This window comes from Ranitomeya imitator, chromosome 1, assembly GCF_032444005.1.
Source record: "Ranitomeya imitator isolate aRanImi1 chromosome 1, aRanImi1.pri, whole genome shotgun sequence".
Classification (NCBI taxonomy): domain Eukaryota; kingdom Metazoa; phylum Chordata; class Amphibia; order Anura; family Dendrobatidae; genus Ranitomeya; species Ranitomeya imitator.
This window is the reverse complement of record NC_091282.1, coordinates 220,521,097-220,541,133: the sequence shown is the minus strand read 5'-3', so window position 1 is coordinate 220,541,133 and position 20,037 is coordinate 220,521,097.

The window sequence follows — 20,037 nt, the reverse complement described above, 5'->3', positions numbered from 1 at the left end:
GCGGTGTGCTTTGGATCATTGTTATGTTGAAAGACCCAACCACGTTTCATCTTCAATGCCCTTGCTGATGGAAGGAGGTTTGCATTCAAAATCTCACGATACATGGCCCCATTCATTCTTTCATGTACCCGGATCAGTCGTCCTGGCCCCTTTGCAGAGAAACAGCCCCAAAGCATGATGTTTCCACCACCATGCTTTACAGTAGGTATGGTGTTTGATGGATGCAACTCAGTATTCTTTTTCCTCCAAACACGACAAGTTGTGTTTCTACCAAACAGTTCCAGTTTGGTTTCATCAGACCATAGGACATTCTCCCAAAACTCCTCTGGATCATCCAAATGCTCTCTAGCAAACTTCAGACGGGCCCGGACATGTACTGGCTTAAGCAGTGGGACACGTCTGGCACTGCAGGATCTTAGTCCATGGTGGCGTAGTGTGTTACTTATGGTAGACCTTGTTACATTGGTCCCAGCTCTCTGCAGTTCATTCACTAGGTCCCCCCGCATGGTTCTGGGATTTTTGCTCACCGTTCTTGTGATCATTCTGACCCCACGGGGTGGGATTTTGCGTGGAGCCCCAGATCGAGGGAGATTATCAGTGGTCTTGTATGTCTTCCATTTTCTAATTATTGCTCCCACTGTTGATTTCTTCACTCCAAGCTGGTTGGCTATTGCAGATTCAGTCTTCCCAGCCTGGTGCAGGGCTACAATTTTGTTTCTGGTGTCCTTTGACAGCTCTTTGGTCTTCACCATAGTGGAGTTTGGAGTCAGACTGTTTGAGGGTGTGCACAGGTGTCTTTTTATACTGATAACAAGTTTAAACAGGTGCCATTACTACAGGTAATGAGTGGAGGAAAGAGGAGACTCTTAAAGAAGAAGTTACAGGTCTGTGAGAGCCAGAAATCTTGATTGTTTGTTTCTGACCAAATACTTATTTTCCACCATAATATGCAAATAAAATGTTAAAAAAACAGACAATGTGATTTTCTGGATTTTTTTTTCTCAGTTTGTCTCCCATAGTTGAGGTCTACCTATGATGTAAATTACAGACGCCTCTCATCTTTTTAAGTGGTGGAACTTGCACTATTGCTGACTGACTAAATACTTTTTTGCCCCACTGTATATATATATATCTACTATATAATTGTCTAAGGGTCACTTCCGTCTTTCTGTTTGTCCTTCTGTCTGTCTTTCTTTCTGTCACGGATATTCATTGGTCGCGGCCTCTGTCTTAGTCATGGAATCCAAGTCGCTGATTGGTCTCGCCAGCTGCCTATCATGGCTGCCGCGACCAATCAGTTGGTTTCACCTGGAATTTTAAGCATCAACTTTATATTTGTAGGTGAAAGCCAGCTATGATATTCCTGCGATTAAGGTTACAGTATATGCGCAGTGAACTGTATGTAATATTAGCATGTTAATTCAGGGTATTTTTGCAGAAAGTTTTCTAACCTTTAAAGAGGATTTATATATTTTCTATTAATCCACGGTACTTGATAATCCAAAACCTACTGATAATAAATTAAAGGAGTATCACTACTGTTGATGAAATTGAAACCAGAGAAATTTTTCAATGCTTTTTGGAGTGTTATATATCGCCAAAATTCAACAAAAAGAACCTAATACTTCATGGATGATTAATTGAATACAGACAAATTTTTCAATGCTTTTTTGGAGTGTGAGGCCGGCATCACACTAGCGAGTTTTACGGACGTATAAGAGGTGCAGAAAATACAGATTGCATACGGTACAATGATCCTCTATGGCCCAGCTCCTATCTGCCGTATTTTACTGATCCGTATTATACGGTCTTCTACGGCCGTAGAAAATCGCAGCATGCTGTGTTTGTCACCATATTGCGCAAAAAAAATCGCCAATGAAAGTCTATGGGGGCGAGAAAATGGACGGATTACACACGGACGAGCAGTGTGACTTGCAAGAAATACGCAGTGGTGTTCTATAGAAAAGCTGGCAATTCAGTGCGGTGTACAGTAAAATCACACTGACACACTGACAGGTTAGAATAGAATAGCTAAGATAAATGTCTACACGTAGTATAGGGGTATATATATATACTAGCTATTGAACCCGTTCTACGCCCGGGTGGCTAGCATCTATATTGGTATATGGTTTCCATCCTGGTATGTGCTGCTCCATCCTGGGTCCCCATCCTGTCATGAGCTGCTCCATCCTGCATCCTCATCCTGTCATGTGCTGCACCCATCCTGCGCCCCCATCCTGCCATGTGTTCTGCACCTATCTTGCGCCCCCATTCTGTCATGTGTTGCACCCATCCTGCGCCCCCATTCTGTCATGTGCTGCTCCCATCCTGCGCCCCCATTGTGACATGTGCTGCACCCATCCTGCGCCTCCATTCTGACATGTTCTGCACCCATCATGCGCCTCCATTCTGTCATTTGCTGCTCCCATCCTGTCATGTGCTTCTCCCATCCTGTGCCCCCGTTCTGTCATGTGCTGCTCCCATCCTGTGCCCCCATTCTTTCATGTGCTGCTCCCATCCTGCGCCCCTGTTCTGTCATGTGCTGCTCCCATCCTGCGCCCGTTCTGTCATGTGCTGCTGCCATCCTGCGCCCCCGTTCTGTCATGTGCAGCTCCCATCCTGCACCCCCGTTCTGTCATGTGTTGCTCCCATCCTGCGCCCGTTCTGTCATGTGCTGCTGCCATCCTGCACCCCCGTTCTGTCATGTGCTGCTCCCATCCTGCGCCCGTTTTGTCATGTGCTGCTGCCATCGTGCGCCTGTTCTGTCATGTGCTGTTCCCATCCTGCGCCCCCGTTCTGTCATGTGCTGCTCCCATCCTGTGCCCCCATTCTTTCATGTGCTGCTCCCATCCTGCGCCCCTGTTCTGTCATGTGCTGCTCCCATCCTGCGCCCGTTCTGTCATGTGCTGCTGCCATCCTGCGCCCCCGTTCTGTCATGTGCTGCTCCCATCCTGCGCCCCTGTTCTGTCATGTGCTGCTCCCATCCTGCGCCCATTCTGTCATGTGCTGCTGCCATCCTGCGCCCCCGTTCTGTCATGTGCTGCTGCCATCCTGTGCCCCCATTCTGTCATGTGATGCTCCCATCTTGCGCCCTCATTCTGTCATGTGCTGCTCCAATCCTGCACCCCTGTTCTGTCATGTGCTGCTCCCATCCTGCGCCCCTGTTCTGTCATGTGCTGCTCCCATCCTGCGCCCATTCTGTCATGTGCTGCTGCCATCCTGCGCCCCCGTTCTGTCATGTGCTGCTCCCATCCTGCGCCCCCGTTCTGTCATGTGCTGCTGCCATCCTGCGCCCCCGTTCTGTCATGTGCTGCTCCCATCCCGAGCCCCCGTTCTGTCATGTGCTGCTCCCATCCTGCGCCCATTCTGTCATGTGCTGCTGCCATCCTGTGCCCCCGTTCTGTCATGTGCTGCTCCCATCTTGCGCCCCCATTCTGTCATGTGCTGCTCCCATCCTGCGCCCCTGTTCTGTCATGTGCTGCTCCCATCTTGCGCCCCCATTCTGTCATGTGCTGCTCCCATCCTGCGCCCATTCTGTCATGTGCTGCTGCCATCCTGTGCCCCCGTTCTGTCATGTGCTGCTCCCATCTTGTGCCCCCATTCTGTCATGTGCTGCTCCCATCCTGCGCCCCCGTTCTGTCATGTGCTGCTCCCATACTGCACCCATTCTGTCATGTGCTGCTGCCATCCTGTGCCCCCGTTCTGTCATGTGCTGCTGCCATCCTGCGCCCCGTTCTGTCATGTGCTGCTACCATCCTGCGCCCGTTCTGTCATGTGCTGCTACCATCCTGCGCCCATTCTGTCATGTGCTGCTGCCATCCTGCGCCCGTTCTGTCATGTGCTGCTCCCATCCTGCGCCCCCGTTCTGTCATGTGCTGCTACCATCCTGCGCCCGTTCTGTCATGTGCTGCTACCATCCTGCGCCCCCGTTCTGTCATGTGCTGCTCCCATCCTGCACCACCATTGTATTATATGCCCCCCATAAGATGCTCCATTATGTATGCCCCGTATGCTGCTGCCATATATATATATAAAAAAAATACCATACTCACCTATCGTCGCTGGGCGCCGAGTGCTAGGGGCCTGAGCAGGCAGGGACACCGGCGTGCTGTGGGGGTCAGGTGCCGGAGTCACCGCTAGCTCAGGCCCCCAGCACTTGCCATACTCACCTGTCTGTCCCGTTCCAGCGCTGTGTGCCGCCATCTTCCGGCTCGTCTGGCTGTGACTGTTCAGTCAGAGGGCGGCGCTGGCGCGCATTAAGCGCGTCATCGCGCCCTCTGAACTGGGAACGTCACAGCAGAGGACCCGGGAGACAGAGCCGCACGCAGCGCTGGAACGGGGGACAGGTGAATATACTTACCCTCCTGGCGGTCCCTGACTCTCCGGTGGACATCGCGGTGTGCGTTCAGTGTTTACGCATACCGCGATCTCCTGGGAGCGCCACTCTGTGAGGCCCAGACTGCGCCGGCGCTTACGCTTGCGCAGTCTATAAAGGCTTCGGACAGAGTGACGCTCCCAGCGTTATATTATAGATAGATATATATATATGTGTCAGTGAGACAGATATATGTATATATATATTAATATTTCATACAGTGCTAGATAGCTTAAAAGCCGGTAATTCTTCTGACAACACCACTTTATACCACCCCCAAGATATAGTTAACGAATTTTCCAAATATTATTCTAAATTATATAACCTTAACCTAGACCCAACATCCCCCCCACCAAAAGAATCGGACATTAAATCCTATCTTGCCAATATCAACCTTCCTTCCCTTACAAAGGAAGAAATTGAATCCCTATCAGCCCCTTTCTCCTCCTTAGAAGTTGAAGAGGCCATCAATCACCTCAAATCGCAAAAATCCCCAGGGCCAGATGGCTTTTGTAATTCATATTACAAAGCTTTTGGAAAAAACTTAACACCCCACCTGGTTAAACTATTCAATTATGTTTCTGATTCAGGCTCCTTTCCTCCAGAAATGTTGGAGGCCTCAATCGTCCTTATCCCAAAGCAAACAGCTAACCCTATGGAAACTAGTAGCTATAGGCCCATATCCCTCCTGAACTCAGACATCAAGTTATACTCAAAAATTTTGGCCAATAGACTTAGCGTCATCCTCCCTAGATTGATAGTCAATGATCAAATGGGGTTTATCAAAAATAGGCAACCTGCTGACGCCACCAGAAGGATATTGAATCAAATCAAACTCACTAATAAATCCAAAACCCCCACAGTTTTTGTCTCTTTAGATGCCGAGAAGGCCTTTGATCGTATAGATTGGAGCTTCCTCAAACAGACCCTTCAAAAATTTGGTTTTAATGACAAACTTATCTCTTCATTTATGACACTATATCAAGGTCCTACAGCTAAAGTCACTTGCAATAATCATATCTCAGACCCCTTCCTTATTAACAATGGCACTAGACAAGGTTGCCCCTTATCACCTCTACTTTTCAATTTGGCACTTGAACCCCTGGCGGAACGTATCAGACAGAATTCTCTCATTACAGGCATATCCACCAACAAACGTCATCACAAACTTAGCTTATTTGCAGACGACATTATCCTAACCCTTACCAACCCAACTGTCTCCACTCTAGAAACTATCAAAGAACTTGAAAACTTTGCATCTCTTTCCAAATTCAAAATCAACGGCTCAAAATCTAACATCCTACCCATCCATCTCTGCAAAAAAGAAATCAATTCCTTGAAAAAGGTAATATCATTCAAGTGGTGTAATGAAGAATTCCCATACTTAGGAATCACAATTAACAAAAACCTTGATAAAACTATCTCCTCAAACTTGGGGAAGATAGATGAAATACTTAAAAAAGATTGCAACACTTTTAATGACAAAAGTCTATCCTGGTGGGGGAGAAACCTAACAGTTAAGATGTTTACCCTACCAAAAATCTTATATATCCTTAGATGTATTCCCCTTCCCATCCCCGCATCTTTTCTGCATAAGATCCAATCAAGGCTAAATAAATACATTTGGAATGATAAAAAGCCTAGAACAAATACCAGATCCCTTTACAAAACAAAAATCCACGGAGGAATGGATCTCCCAAATATTACGGCCCACTATAATACACTTCTACTAAAACAAAGCTCACCCTGGTGGTCAGACCAGAATGAACCTGCATGGCTCGACTTAGAGGTAGAGATTAACGGAAGAAAACCCCTTAAATCCATCATTCTCAAAGCTATATCTAATTCCCCCAACAAAACCCACAGCCACCCAATTTTTCAGGCGATTTCTCTCGCATGGTCTTCATTTCTAAAAAAGGGAGATGGGGTTAAAAACAATCCTGTTCAACTCAAACTATCCCTGCTATTTATCTACTCAATTCTGAATCTTGTCCTACCCCCTATATGGGCTGACTTAAAAATTCAAACCCTGGGCGACATTTACACTGGGTCTAAATTCATTGACTTCAGTTCACTAAAAAACAAATTCAAAGCCCCCTCGTCTCTTTTCCTTCACTACATGATTCTGAGGGAAAACCTAAGTCTATTTCTTAACCTCAAATTGAAATTCTCGGAGCCTTCCTCAAAAATATTATCCAATCCAAATCACCCAATCTTCTGGAGTCACAAGTTCATCTACAATAGCTTCAATAAAGACTCATCACTGGTTAAAAATGCAGCTCTCATAACATGGGAGAAATCCCTAGGTCTCCAGGCCTCTACAGACGATTGGGAGGAGGCCTTTTCGGCATCATACCAATCGTCAATTTCAATGTCCCTTCTGGAGACACACTTTAAGGTGTGCTCCAGGTGGTATTACACTCCAGCAAGACTGTCTCACATCAGCACATCCAACTCCCCCCTATGTTGGAGGAACTGTGGCCATAAAGGCGACTTATTGCATATCTTTTGGAGCTGCCCCACCGTGGCCCTCTTTTGGCTGGAAATTTCCTCAATCATCTCTAAATTGTCAGGGTCCCCTTCTACCCTCTCCCCACAATTAGCCCTTCTCTCCTTGGACACTAATTCTATCGACAGATCCTTATTGCGCATAATCCTACATCTCTGTTTAGTAGCTAAGAAATCCATTGCCTTCCACTGGAAAAAACCCACACTGCCCAATGCAGCCTTTGTTGTCAAACTCATGATGCAACATAGAGAATTTGAACTCAAATTTGCCCTGCTTAGTAACGAATTTGGCAAATTTTACCAAAAGTGGCATATATGGGAGCAGCATTATCCTCCTTGAACAACCAACATAATCAACTTGGTTTACGTCTCAATATAAGTTGAAAATGTTCACAAAACTTTCTCTCTTTCCCCTCTCATGTTAAATGTCGGTTTGTAGCCGTAATTGCTTGATATTAACAAGTTTTTTCACAAGGACCACCTCCTTGCATTGTTTAGATAAATGGTTGATGACTCGATTCCTGCCTATTTGCCTTTAAGGGTTGCGTCCCTTGCTTCACTCTATGTTGAATTATTTCTACGTATAGTATGTTGTATTTACCCTCCCCTTCTTCCCTTCACTCCTATCCTTCCCTCTCCTTTCCTCCCCTCCCTCCATTCCCCTCCCCCTCCTCCAGGTTAAAATACAAAATCCCAATAAAGTTTTTTGGAAAAAAAAAAAAAAAGCCGGTAATTCAATTGCCGGCTTTTCCTATCTCCTTCACAAACCCGACATGATATGAGACATGTTTTACACACAGTAAACCATCTCATATCCCTTTTTTTTGCATATTCCACACTACTAATGTTAGTAGCGTGTATGTGCAAAATTTGGGCGCTCTAGCTGTTAAAGGATTAAAACGCGGAAAAAAATGGAGTGGGCTTCCGCACAATTTTCTCCACCAGAGTGGTAAAGCCAGTGACTGAGGGCAGATATTAATAGCCTGGAGAGGATCCATGGTTATTGGCCCCCCTGGCTAAAACATCTGCACCCAGCCACCCCAGAAAAGGCACATCTGGAAGATGCACCTATTCTGGCACTTGGCCTCTCTCTTCCCATTCCCGTGTAGTGTTGAGATATGGGGTAATGAAGGGTTAATGTCACCTTACTATTGTAAGGTGACATTAAGCCTGATTAATAATGGAGAGGCGTCAATTATGACACCTATTCATTATTAATCCAATAGTATGAAATGGTTAAAAAAACACACACATTATTACAAAGTATTTTAATGAAATAAATACACAGGTTGTTGTAATATTTTATTATACTGGTAATCCACCTGAAGACCCTTGTCACCTGAAACAAATGTAAACAAAACAAACAACAATATTCCATACCTTCCGACGATCAGTCTCGTCCCACGCTGTAAATCCATCTGAAAGGGTGAACTAATTTTACAAGCAGAAGCCTGCTAATGCAGCTGCCCACGCCTGTAAAAACCAGGCGAATGAATGGAATGTAGGTGAATGACCTGTAGTTACCTCGAGTTGCGGTGATGGGCCCTCTGCTGGATGTCCTCATATGAACTCGAGCCTGGGAACTTTTCAGAATATTTTCCCAGGCTCATGTCGGGTTTGTAAAGAAGATAGGAAAAGCCGGCAATTGAATTACCAGCTTCTAAGCTACAGTATCTAGCGCTGTATGATATATTAATATATATATATATGTGTCTCACTGACATGTATATATATATATATATAGACAGTATATATGTTTTTACGATTATTTGAGCCCATGGATCCATTGTATGTCCGTATTGCAAGCCTGCGAGAAAATCTCGCAGTACGGATGCCATACGGATTACATACGGAGGATGCCATGTGCAAAATTTGTTGACACACCCTGCCTACGGATGACATACGGTTGACTATTTTGGGGACTTTTCTGCATATTACGGCCTTATATACCACCAAAATGTAACAGGAGGCACCTAATACTTTATGGATGACTGCAATAATTTAATCCAGACACAATATTCAACGCTTTTTGAAGTGTTATAAACCACCCAAATTTTACACAAAACATGTAATATTGTATGTATGACTTAGGCTACGTTCACACTTGCTTACTGGGGCTTTGAGGACGACTGCATACTTCCTCCCTGAAGCTCCGCCCACTTCTGCACTTCTTCTGTTTAGGTCCGCTTACTTCTGCATGCGTCCTGCATACCTATCTTTACCATTGGGTACACAGGACATGCGGATGTATGCGGATGCGTCGTTTTGACATGCCTGTCAACCGCACGGGGACGCAACAACATGTCCTGTGAACCCAATGTTAACCCCTTAATCCCATATGACGTACTATCCCGTCCAGGTGACCTGGGACTTAATTCCCATGGACGGGATAGTACGTCATATGCGATCGGCCGCGCTCACGGGGGGAGCGCGGCCGATCGCGGCCGGGTGTCAGCTGCCTATCGCAGCTGACATCCGGCACTATGTGCCAGGAGCGGTCACGGACCGCTCCCGGCACATTAACCCCCGGCACACCGCGATCAAAGATGATCGCGGTGTGCCGGCGGTGCAGGGAAGCATCGCGCAGGGAGAGGGCTCCCTGCGGGCTTCCCTGAGACGATCGGTACACGGTGATGTGCTCACCGTGTACCGAGCGTCTTCTCCCTGCAGTCCCCGGATCCAAAATGGCCGCCGGGCTGCATCCGGGTCCTGCAGGGAGCACTTCCGGGTCAGGATCAGGCTGCAGCTGCAGCTCTAACCCTGCCCGGCTGTATGTCAGATCACCGATCTAACAGAGTGCTGTGCACACTGTCAGATCGGTGATCTGTGATGTCCCCCCCTGGGACAAAGTGAAAAAGTAAAAAAAAAAATTTCCACACTTGTAAAAAAAAATAAAAAAAAAATTCCTAAATAAAGCAGAAAAAAAAAAATATTATTCCCATAAATACATTTCTTTACATAAAAAAAAAACAAAAAAAACAATAAAAGTACACATATTTAGTATCGCCGCGTCCGTAACGACCCGACCTATAAAACTGGCCCACTAGTTAACCCCTTCAGTGAACACCGTAAGAAAAAAAAAAAAAAAACGAGCCAAAAAACAACGCTTTATTATCATAACGCTGAACAAAAAGTGGAATAACACGCGATCAAAAAGACGGATATAAATAACCATGGTACCTCTGAAAACGTCATCTTGTCCCGCAAAAAACGAGCCGCCATATAGCATCATAACCAAAAAAATAAAAAAGTTATAGTCCTGAGAATAAAGCGATGCCAAAATAATTATTTTTTCTATAAAATAGCTTTTATCGTATAAAAGCGCCAAAACATAAAAAAAATGATATAAATGAGGTATCGCTGCAATCGTACTGACCCGAAGAATAAAACTGCTTCATCAATTTTACCAAACGCGGAACGGTATAAACGCCTCCCCCAAAAGAAATTCATGAATAGCTGGTTTTTGGTCATTCTGCCTCACAAAAAAATCGGAATAAAAAGCGATCAAAAACTGTCACATGTCCGAAAATGTAACCGATAAAAACGTCAACTCGTCCCGCAAAAAACAAGACCTCACATGACTCTGTGGACCAAAATATGGAAAAATTATAGGTCTCAAAATGTGGAGACGCAAAAACTTTTTTGCTATAAAAAGCGTCTTTTAGTGTGTGACGGCTGCCAATCATAAAAATCCGATATAAAAAACTCGCTATAAAAGTAAATCAAACCCCCCTTCATCACCCCCTTAGTTAGGCTAGGTTCACATTGCGTTAATGGGTTAACGCTAACGGACAGCGTTGCACGGCGAAAATGTCACAATTAACGCCGTGCAACGGGTCCGTTAGCACAACCATTGACAGCAATGTGATTTTCGGGTGTAGCGCATCGCTAGAGCGTGCCATTTTCGGCTCGCGCTAGCAAGGTGCCGTTCTTTTGTGGCGCGCCTCAGACGCTGCTTGCAGCGTCCGCGGCGCGCCCGAGGTCCGATCCCCGATCTTCCAGAGCGGGGACGTTAACGCGACCACTAAACACGACACCTAAAAAGACATTGCGTTAGCGCAATCCGCTAGTGCTAAACGGATTTCCCTAACGCAATGTGAACCTAGCCTTAGGGAAAAATAATAAAATTAAAAAAAATGTATTTATTTCCATTTTCCCATTAGGGTTAGGGTTAGGGCTAGGGTTAGGGTTAGGGTTTGTATTACATTTACGGTTGGGATTAGGTTTGGGATTAGAATTAGGGATGTGTCAGGGTTAGGTGTGTGGTTAGGGTTACAGTTGGGATTAGGGTTAGGGGTGCGTTTGGATTAGGGTTTCAGTTATAATTGGGGGTTTCCACTGTTTAGACACATCAGGGGCTCTCCAAACGCGACATGGTGTCCGATCTCAATTCCAGCCAATTCTGCATTGAAAAAGTAAAACAGTGCTCCTTCACTTCCGAGCTCTCCCGTGCGCCCAAACAGGGGTTTACCCCAACATATGGGGTATCATCGTACTCAAGACAAATTGGACAACAACTTTTTGGGTCCAAGTTCTCTTGTTATCCTTGGGAAAATAAAAATTTGGGGGGCTAAAAATCATTTTTGTGGGAAAAAAAAGGATTTTTTATTTTCACGGCTCTGCGTTGTAAACTGTAGTGAAACACTTGGGGGTTCAAAGTTTTCACAACACATCTAGATAAGTTCCATGGGAGGTCTAGTTTCAATATGGGGTCACTTGTGGGTGGTTTCTACTGTTTGGGTACATCAGGGGCTCTGCAAATGCAACGTGACGCCTGCAGACCAATCCATCTAAGTCTGCATTCCAAATGGCGCTCCTTCCCTTCCGAGCTCTGCCATGCGCCCAAACAGTGGTTCCCCCCCACATACGGGGTATCAGCGTACTCAGGACAAATTGAACAACAACTTTTGGGGTCCAATTTATTCTGTTACCCTTGTAAAAATACAAAGCTGGGGGCTAAAAAATCATTTTTGTGAAAAAAAAAAAGAATTTTTATTTTCACGGCTCTGCGTTATAAACTGTAGTGAAACACTTAGGGGTTCAAAGTTCTCACAACACATCTAGATAAGTTCCTTGGGAGGTCTAGTTTCTAATATGGGGTCACTTGTGGGGGGTTTGTACTGTTTGGGTACATCAGGGGCTCTGCAAATGCAACGTGACTCCTGCAGACCAATCCATCTAAGTCTGCATTCCAAATGGCGCTCCTTCCCTTCCGAGCTCTGCCATGCGCCCAAACAGTGGTTCCCCCCCACATATGGGGTATCAGCGTACTCAGGACAAATTGGACAACAACTTTTGGGGTCCAATTTATTATGTTACCCTTGTGAAAATACAAAACTGGGGGCTAAAAAATAATTTTTGCGAAAAAAAAAAAAAAATTATTTTAACGGCTCTGAGTTATAAACTGTAGTGAAACATTTGGGGGTTCAAAGCTCTCAAAACACATCTAGATAAGTTCCTTATGGGGTCTAGTTTCCAAAATGGTGTCACTTGTGGGGGGTTTTAATGTTTAGGCACATCAGGGGCTCTCCAAACCAACATGGCGTCCCAACTTAATTCCAGTCAATTTTGCATTGAAAAGTCAAATGGCGCTCCTTCCCTTCCGAGCTCTGCTATGCACCCAAAAAGTGGTTTACCCCCACATATGGGGTATCGTCGCACTCAGGACAAATTGCACAACAACTTTTGTGGTCTAATTTCTTCTCTTACCCTTGGGAAAATAAAAAATTGGGGGCGAAAAGATCATTTTTGTGAAAAAATAAGATGTTTTATTTTTACGGCTCTGCATTATAAACTTCTGTGAAGCACTTGTTGGGTCAAAGTGCTCACCACACATCTAGATAAGTTCCTTAAGGGGTCTACTTTTCAAAATGGTGTCACTTGTGAGGGGTTCCAATGTTTAGGCACATCAGGGGCTCTCCAAACGCAACATGGCGTCCCATCTCAATTCCAGTCAATTTTGCATTGAAAAGTCAAATGGCGCTCCTTCCCTTCCGAGCTCTGCCATACGCCCAAACAATGGTTTACACCCATATATGGGGTATCAGCGTACTCAGGACAAATTGGCCAACAATTTTTGAGGTCCAATTTCTTCTCTTACTCTTGGGAAAATAAAAAATTGGGGGCGAAAAGATCATTTTTGTGAAAAAATATGATTTTTTATTTTTACGGCTCTGCATTATAAACTTCTGTGAAGCAATTGGTGGGTCAAAGTGGTCACCACACATCTAGATAAGTTCCTTAGGGTGTCTACTTTCCAAAATGGTGTCACTTGTGGGGGGGTTTCAATGTTTAGGCACATCAGTGGCTCTCCAAACGCAACATGGCGTCCCATCTCAATTCCTGTCAATTTTGCATTTAAAAGTCAAATGGCGCTCCTTCCCTTCCGAGCTCTGCCATGCGCCCAAACAGTGGTTTACTCCCACATATGGGCTATCAGCGTACTCAGTACAGATTGTACAACAATGTTTGGCATCCATTTTATCCTGTTACCCTTGGTAAAATAAAACAAATTGGAGCTGAAATAAATTTTGTGTGAAAAAAAGTTAAATATTCATTCTTATTTAAACATTCCAAAAATTCCTGTGAAACCCCTGAAGGGTTAATAAACTTCTTGAATGTGGTTTTGAGCACCTTGAGGGGTGCAGTTTTTAGAATGGTCTCACACTTGGGTATTTTCTATCATATAGACCCCTCAAAATGACATCAAATGAGATGTGGTCCCTAAAAAAAAATGGTGTTGTAAAAATGAGAAATTGCTGGTCAACTTTTAACCCTTATAACTCCCTAACAAAAAAAAATTTTGGTTCCAAAATTGTGCTGATGTAAAGTAGACATGTGGGAAATGTTACTTATTAAGTATTTTGCGTGAGATATCTCTGTGATTTAAGGGCATAAAAATTTAAAGTTGGAAAATTGCGAAACTTTCTAAATTTTCGCCAAATTTCCGTTTTTTTCACAAATAAACGCAAGTTATATCGAATAAATGTTACTACTAAAATGAAGTACAATATGTCACGAGAAAACAATGTCAGAATCGCCAAGATCCGTTGAAGCGTTCCAGAGTTATAACCTCATAAAGGGACAGTGGTCAGAATTGTAAAAATTGGCCCGGTCATTAACGTGCAAACCACCCTCGGGGCTTAAGGGGTTAAAGATAGGTACGCAGGACGTATACAGAAGAAGGCGGACCTACACGGAAGAAGTGCGGTAGTGGGCGGAGCTTAAGGGAGGAAGTACGCAGCCATCCGCAAAGCCCCAGAACGCAAGTGTGAACGTAGCCTAATTGAGTTCAGACAAATTTTTCAAGGTTTTTTGGGGTGTTATATAGAGAGTATTAAGTGTTTTCTAATGTTACAGAAAGCACCTAATACTCTATGCATGTGTGATATACCACCGACACAAGACAACGCACATAATACTATATGGATGTGTAATTGATTCCAGACAAATTTTTCAACACTTTTTAGAAGTGTTATATAGCACAGAAATGTACCACGGAGCACATAATATTCTATGGATTGAAATATGGTCAATTTTTTGATCACCCCTTCAAAAGAAATGTGGTCACATGCAGCAAATATATATTTAACAATTGACTGCAAACCCTAAGCCCTGCTTGGAGATTATACTTTGCTACTATCTCTGCTCCTGCCACTGTCCCTCCCTAGGCTAGATTGTACCTGATGCAAGCAGTAAAGCACATATTTGGCCCCTACAAGGGCTGTTAGTATGATGGTTCAGAATCATCACCATTATCAATGCTAGAGGACTCTGATTCATTAAACTGTGCACACAGCTTTAGGCAAGCACTCCCTCCAATAAGAATCGTCCCTCGGCTTTGCAATAATATCAGTGTGCTGAGTGTGGCAGGCCCTGTCCTTTAATAACTCACGATGATGTCATACGGCCAGCCAATCATAGTAATTCCATTTCCAAGATGGCTACGTCATTACACTGACTGGCAGGCAATCCCCGCATGCTTCTTTGCTGTGTAATAGGTGCCAAACATGCGGGGCAGGGATTTTAGGTTTACATTTGAGCACCGGCTAATTCTCCTCGACTGTCGGAGCACATCCGACCATTTAGATACTCGAGCGAAATTCGACTATCATCGAGCACGTTAGCTCATTGCTAATAGAGATGTATATCATTAATTTTTTGTAATGTATCTAGCAGACTACTTCATGTTTCTTGGCATGGGTAGATTTAGAATAAGCAGTGTAATTTCACTATTCTATCTAGAATTGCATTCCATTTGAATTAAGCTGCCACGGTCAGATAGTGACCTCGTTGGCTGTCAAGTAGGGACTTGAATTACTTTTGGAATAGATTTTAAGTCATAGAGCTATAATTTTTCTAGATTTAAGTTAAGCTCTTCTCTATCTTTTAAAGATGCTGTGGAGAATGTAACGCGAATCTGGATAATAAAAATATTCTGAAATCAAAACGGAAATGTTCTGACTGAACGTACAAGATAAACCTTTTAAGATTGTGACTGGCACTGTCCATGGACTCTATATGATCTGCTAAGGTTGTCAAAGATGTATGTATGATTGATATAAAACTGTATAAAGATAATCACAATAATTTTATGGGAAGATATGTCACTTAAAATGCAAGCTGAATATATTCACTTATACATTGGGTACAGAAAGTATTTAGAGTAGACCCCTTTACATTATTCACTCTTTGTTTCATTGCAGCCATTTGGTAAATTCAAAAAAGTTATTATTATGTTTTATAACATTAATGTACACTTTGCACCCCATCTTGGCTGAAAAAAAAGCAAAAATGTAGAAATTTTTGCAAATTTAATAAAAAAGAAATACTGAAATATCACATGGTTATAAGTTGGGTTGAGCAAAACAGATCGGCAATTTTCAAAAGTCGCCGACTTTTAGCAAAGTCGGGTTTCGTGAAACCCGACCTGATCCCACTGTGGGATCGGGTCGGCGATCTTTACTCCAAAGTCGGGTTTTGTTTTATATATATATATATATACATATATATATATATATATGTATATATATATATATATCATAGAGACACACATATATATATATATTTATATTTACTTCAGCGCGATAATGTTGAAAAGCCGGTAATTCAATTGCCGGCTTTTCATTTCTCCTGCCTAAACTTGACATGATATGAGACATGGTTTACATACAGTAAACCATGTCATATCCCCCTTTTTTTTGCATATTACACACCACTAATGTTAGTAGTGTGTATGTGCAAAATTTCGGCGCTCTAGCTATTAAATTTAAGGGTTAAATCGCAGAAAAAATTGGCATGGGCTCCCGTGCCATTTTCTCCGCCAGAGTAGTAAAGCCAGTGAATCAGGGCAGATATTAATAGCCTGGAGAGGGTCCACGGTTATTGCCCCCCCCTGGCTAAAAACATCTGCCTCCAGCCACCCCAGAAAAGGCACATCTGTAAGATGCGCCTATTCTGGCACTTGGCCACTCTCTTCCCATTCCCGTGTAGCGGTGGGATATGGGGTAATGAAGGGTTAATGTCACCTTGCTATTGTAAGGTGACATTAAGCCAGATTAATAATGGAGAGGCGTCAATTCTGACACCTATCCATTATTAATCCAATTGTATGAAAGGTGACATTAACCCTTCATTACCCCATATCCCACTGTTACACAGGAATGGGAAGAGAGTGGCCAAGTGCCAGAATAGGCGCATCTTACAGATATGCCTTTTCTGGGGTGGCTGGGGGCAGATGTTTTTAGCCAAGGGGGGGCCAAAAACCGTGGACCCTCTTCAGGCTTTTAATATCTGCCCTGAGTCACTGGCTTTACTACTCTGGCGGAGAAAATTGCGCGGGAGCCCTTAAATTTAATAGCTAGAGCGCCGGAATTTTGCACATACACACTACTAACATTAGTAGTATGTAATATGCAAAAAAAAAAGGGGGATATGACATGGTTTACTGTATGTAAACCATGTCTCATATCATGTCGGGTAGACGGCAGGAGAAATGAAAAGCCGGCAATTGAATTACCGGCTTTTCTGCTATATCGCACTGAAGCAAATATATAAAAAAAAAATTCTCATTGACTTTGCATTGGGTTTCGTGTTTTGGCCGATCCCCGACCCCGACTTTTCAATAAGATCGGCCGATTTTCACTCGACCCGACTTTTGAGAAAGTCGGGTTTCGTGAAACCCGACTCGACCTCAAAAAATGAAAAGTCGCTCAACCCTAGTTATAAGTATTCAGATGCTTTGCTCAGTATAAAGTAGAAACACCCTTTTGAGCTAGTACACCTATGAGTCTTCTTGGGAATGATGCAACAAGTTTTTCACACCTGGATTTGGGGATCCTCTGCCATTCTTCCTTACAGATGCAAATTTAAAGGGGTATGAAAACTTTCAGTACCCACTGTATGTCTTAGACCTCATGAGGCTGGTATGCTTTGCTTACTTTTAAAATTATTGTCAGAATTGCTGTTTATTGCTCTATAAAAATTTGAGTCCAGCATGAGAGTAAGAGCTTATCAGTAGTGATGGGCGAGCACTAACATGCTCAGGTGCTCATTGCTCTGGTTGAGTGAATTGGAATACTCGGGTACCTGACCCGAGCACTGAGCCCAATGTAAGTCTATGGGAAGCATTTTTTGGGAAGCAAACTCCCCCGGGGTCGTTTTAGGGTCTAAAAACGTCTGAAATCAATAGGAACAGTCATCAAATGACATGGGAACATCATGGGGAAGACCCCTGGAAGCATTTCTGAATCCTAGGTCACAGCTGTGACCAATGTTGTCAGAGTGTGACGCCACTTTTACAGGCACACACTAAGACATACAAAAATGAAACCAAAATGGATTTTCCTGGGCAATATGTTACGGAACATCCTTTCCAGGGTAGTTTGTATGTAAGGCAAAATAAAGACACCCCCCAAAAAATGTACCTCTACCACCTGGGCTATGTTCACACATAGCGGTTTTGATGCGTTTTTAAACTTTAGCATTGCTTTCAACCAACACAAATGCATTCACTGGGAAATGTCATTGTAACATTTAACAACCTTAGCTGGCCATGTGGTGTGTGACACATCATCAGACACATCTTGTTTAATTTATGAAGGAGGGACTCTTAAAGTCACAAAGCCTATTTTTATAGTGACATCAGGCAGCATTAATATTCTTAAAGGGTCATTGTTAAACAGTGGGTCTCCTATACTTTTATTGCCTATGCAGTGAGTGGCTGGGCTGCCAAAAATAAGGACGCACCACGATACCCGTTCACGAGATGTACAGGAGGGCCTCCTGAAAAATGTTACCATTAGGCTATGTGCACACGTAAGGATTTCCTGAACAAAATCGGACATTTTCTGCAAGAAATCCGCATGCATTTTTTTCGTGTTTTTTGTGCTTTTTTTGCGCATTTTTATATAGTGGGAAATCTACAAAAAATCCGCAAAATTAATGAACATGCTGCGCTTTTTACCACGATGCGTTTTTTTCGCGGAAAAAAGACGCAGCATATGCACAAAACTTGCGGAATGCATTATAAATGATGAGATGCATATGTATGCATTTTTAAGCGTTTTATCGTGTTTTTGTAGAGAAAATCATTTGGTACTGCCATACTGTTTGCTTAGACATTGAATGCAAGGCCTGCCCTGCAACAAATTTGCACGCCACCCAATAAGCCTTTGAAGAGACGTAGAGGTGTGCCTCCTGAAAACAATGTTCCCATTATTAGGAAGCAGTGTGTGGGCTGCAAACATTTTTAAAAATAATTTTTTATGGGCATCATAAACACCCTTGCCAAAAAATGGAGTGACTGTTACATCACGGAACACGTTCACCCTGGTGTTCTAGTGGTGGTGGATGATAAGGATGAGGAGAAGGAGGAGGATAACACCAAATAGCCAAAATCAGGAAGTGTATACCCATGTGTGGGTGTGAAGAAGTGCATGGGAATAGACCTCCCAAAAAAAGACACTGTATTGGAGGTTATTTTTTGCTGTCATTCGGTGGTGTACAGAATTCTGGCCCAATCCAGCCCTGGTTCATTTTTATAAGAGTAAGCCTGTCAGAATTTTCAGTTGACAGGTGAATGCTGTCACGGAACTGTGACACAGAACTAGGATAGAAGGGGGAAAACTGACCCTGCACTGAGACTTGGCTGATACCCTACAATGGAGTGGGCAACCCATTCCTTGCCAATAGACGCACCGACGATCCTAGGTTAATCTCAGCAAAGACCTATAAATAGGGGTAACGGTGGTCCCTGAAAGATCTAAGGACAGGGTATAAAAACAGATCACCTACTAATAGAAAACACAGAGATGGCTGCAGAAACCATCTGAAAACAGAAATCAAAGATAGCAGAAAAAGAGATCCCAGAACTGCAAGATATCAAACACAGAAAGCTATCAAAGCACCTGGCCAGAACTCTAGCGGATTAACGCTATTGTCCAGCAAGGAATGGGAGGCAGGTGCTGCGTAGTAAAGGGTGATACAATCACCTGACCTAAGGCAACCCAGCACCAAGGGAAAAAGTCCAGCAGCCAGAAAACCACAACAAGATGGCGGATGGTCAAAAACAAAACAGATTCTAATAGATGCGCTTATCAGTTATATTTCCATCAGCGACACTAAAAACCCGCTCTGACAAAATGCTAGAGGCATGAGTGAAAACTTTCCCAGAACTTTGCCAGTGTTCCCTGCCTCTGCTAGATTGGAGTTGTGTCTCTCTCGCCTGTACCCCTTGGTTGTCCAACGAACTATGTCGACTACCGCCAGCAATATCAGATGGGAATTTTTTAAGTAATTCTGCAACAAGGTCCCTTTGTTACTGCATCATTTTAGAACACCTGTCTGCCTCTGGAAGAAGAGATTGAAAGTTCTCCTTGTAGCATGGGTCTTGAAGTGTCATCAACCAGTAATGAGTGTCACTGAACATTTTGATAATGCGAGGGTCACGGGAAACGCAGCACAGCATAAAGTCAGCCATGCGTGCCAAACTGCTAACAGGCAACAGTTCCCTGTCCTCACCAACTGGACGACTGACCATGCTATCCTCCTCCCTGTCCTCAGGCCATCCACGCTGAACAGACGGTGTGACAGTTGTGCTTGTAGTACCATCTATAGCACATGAAAGTAGCTCTTGTCCTTCCTCCTCCTCTTCT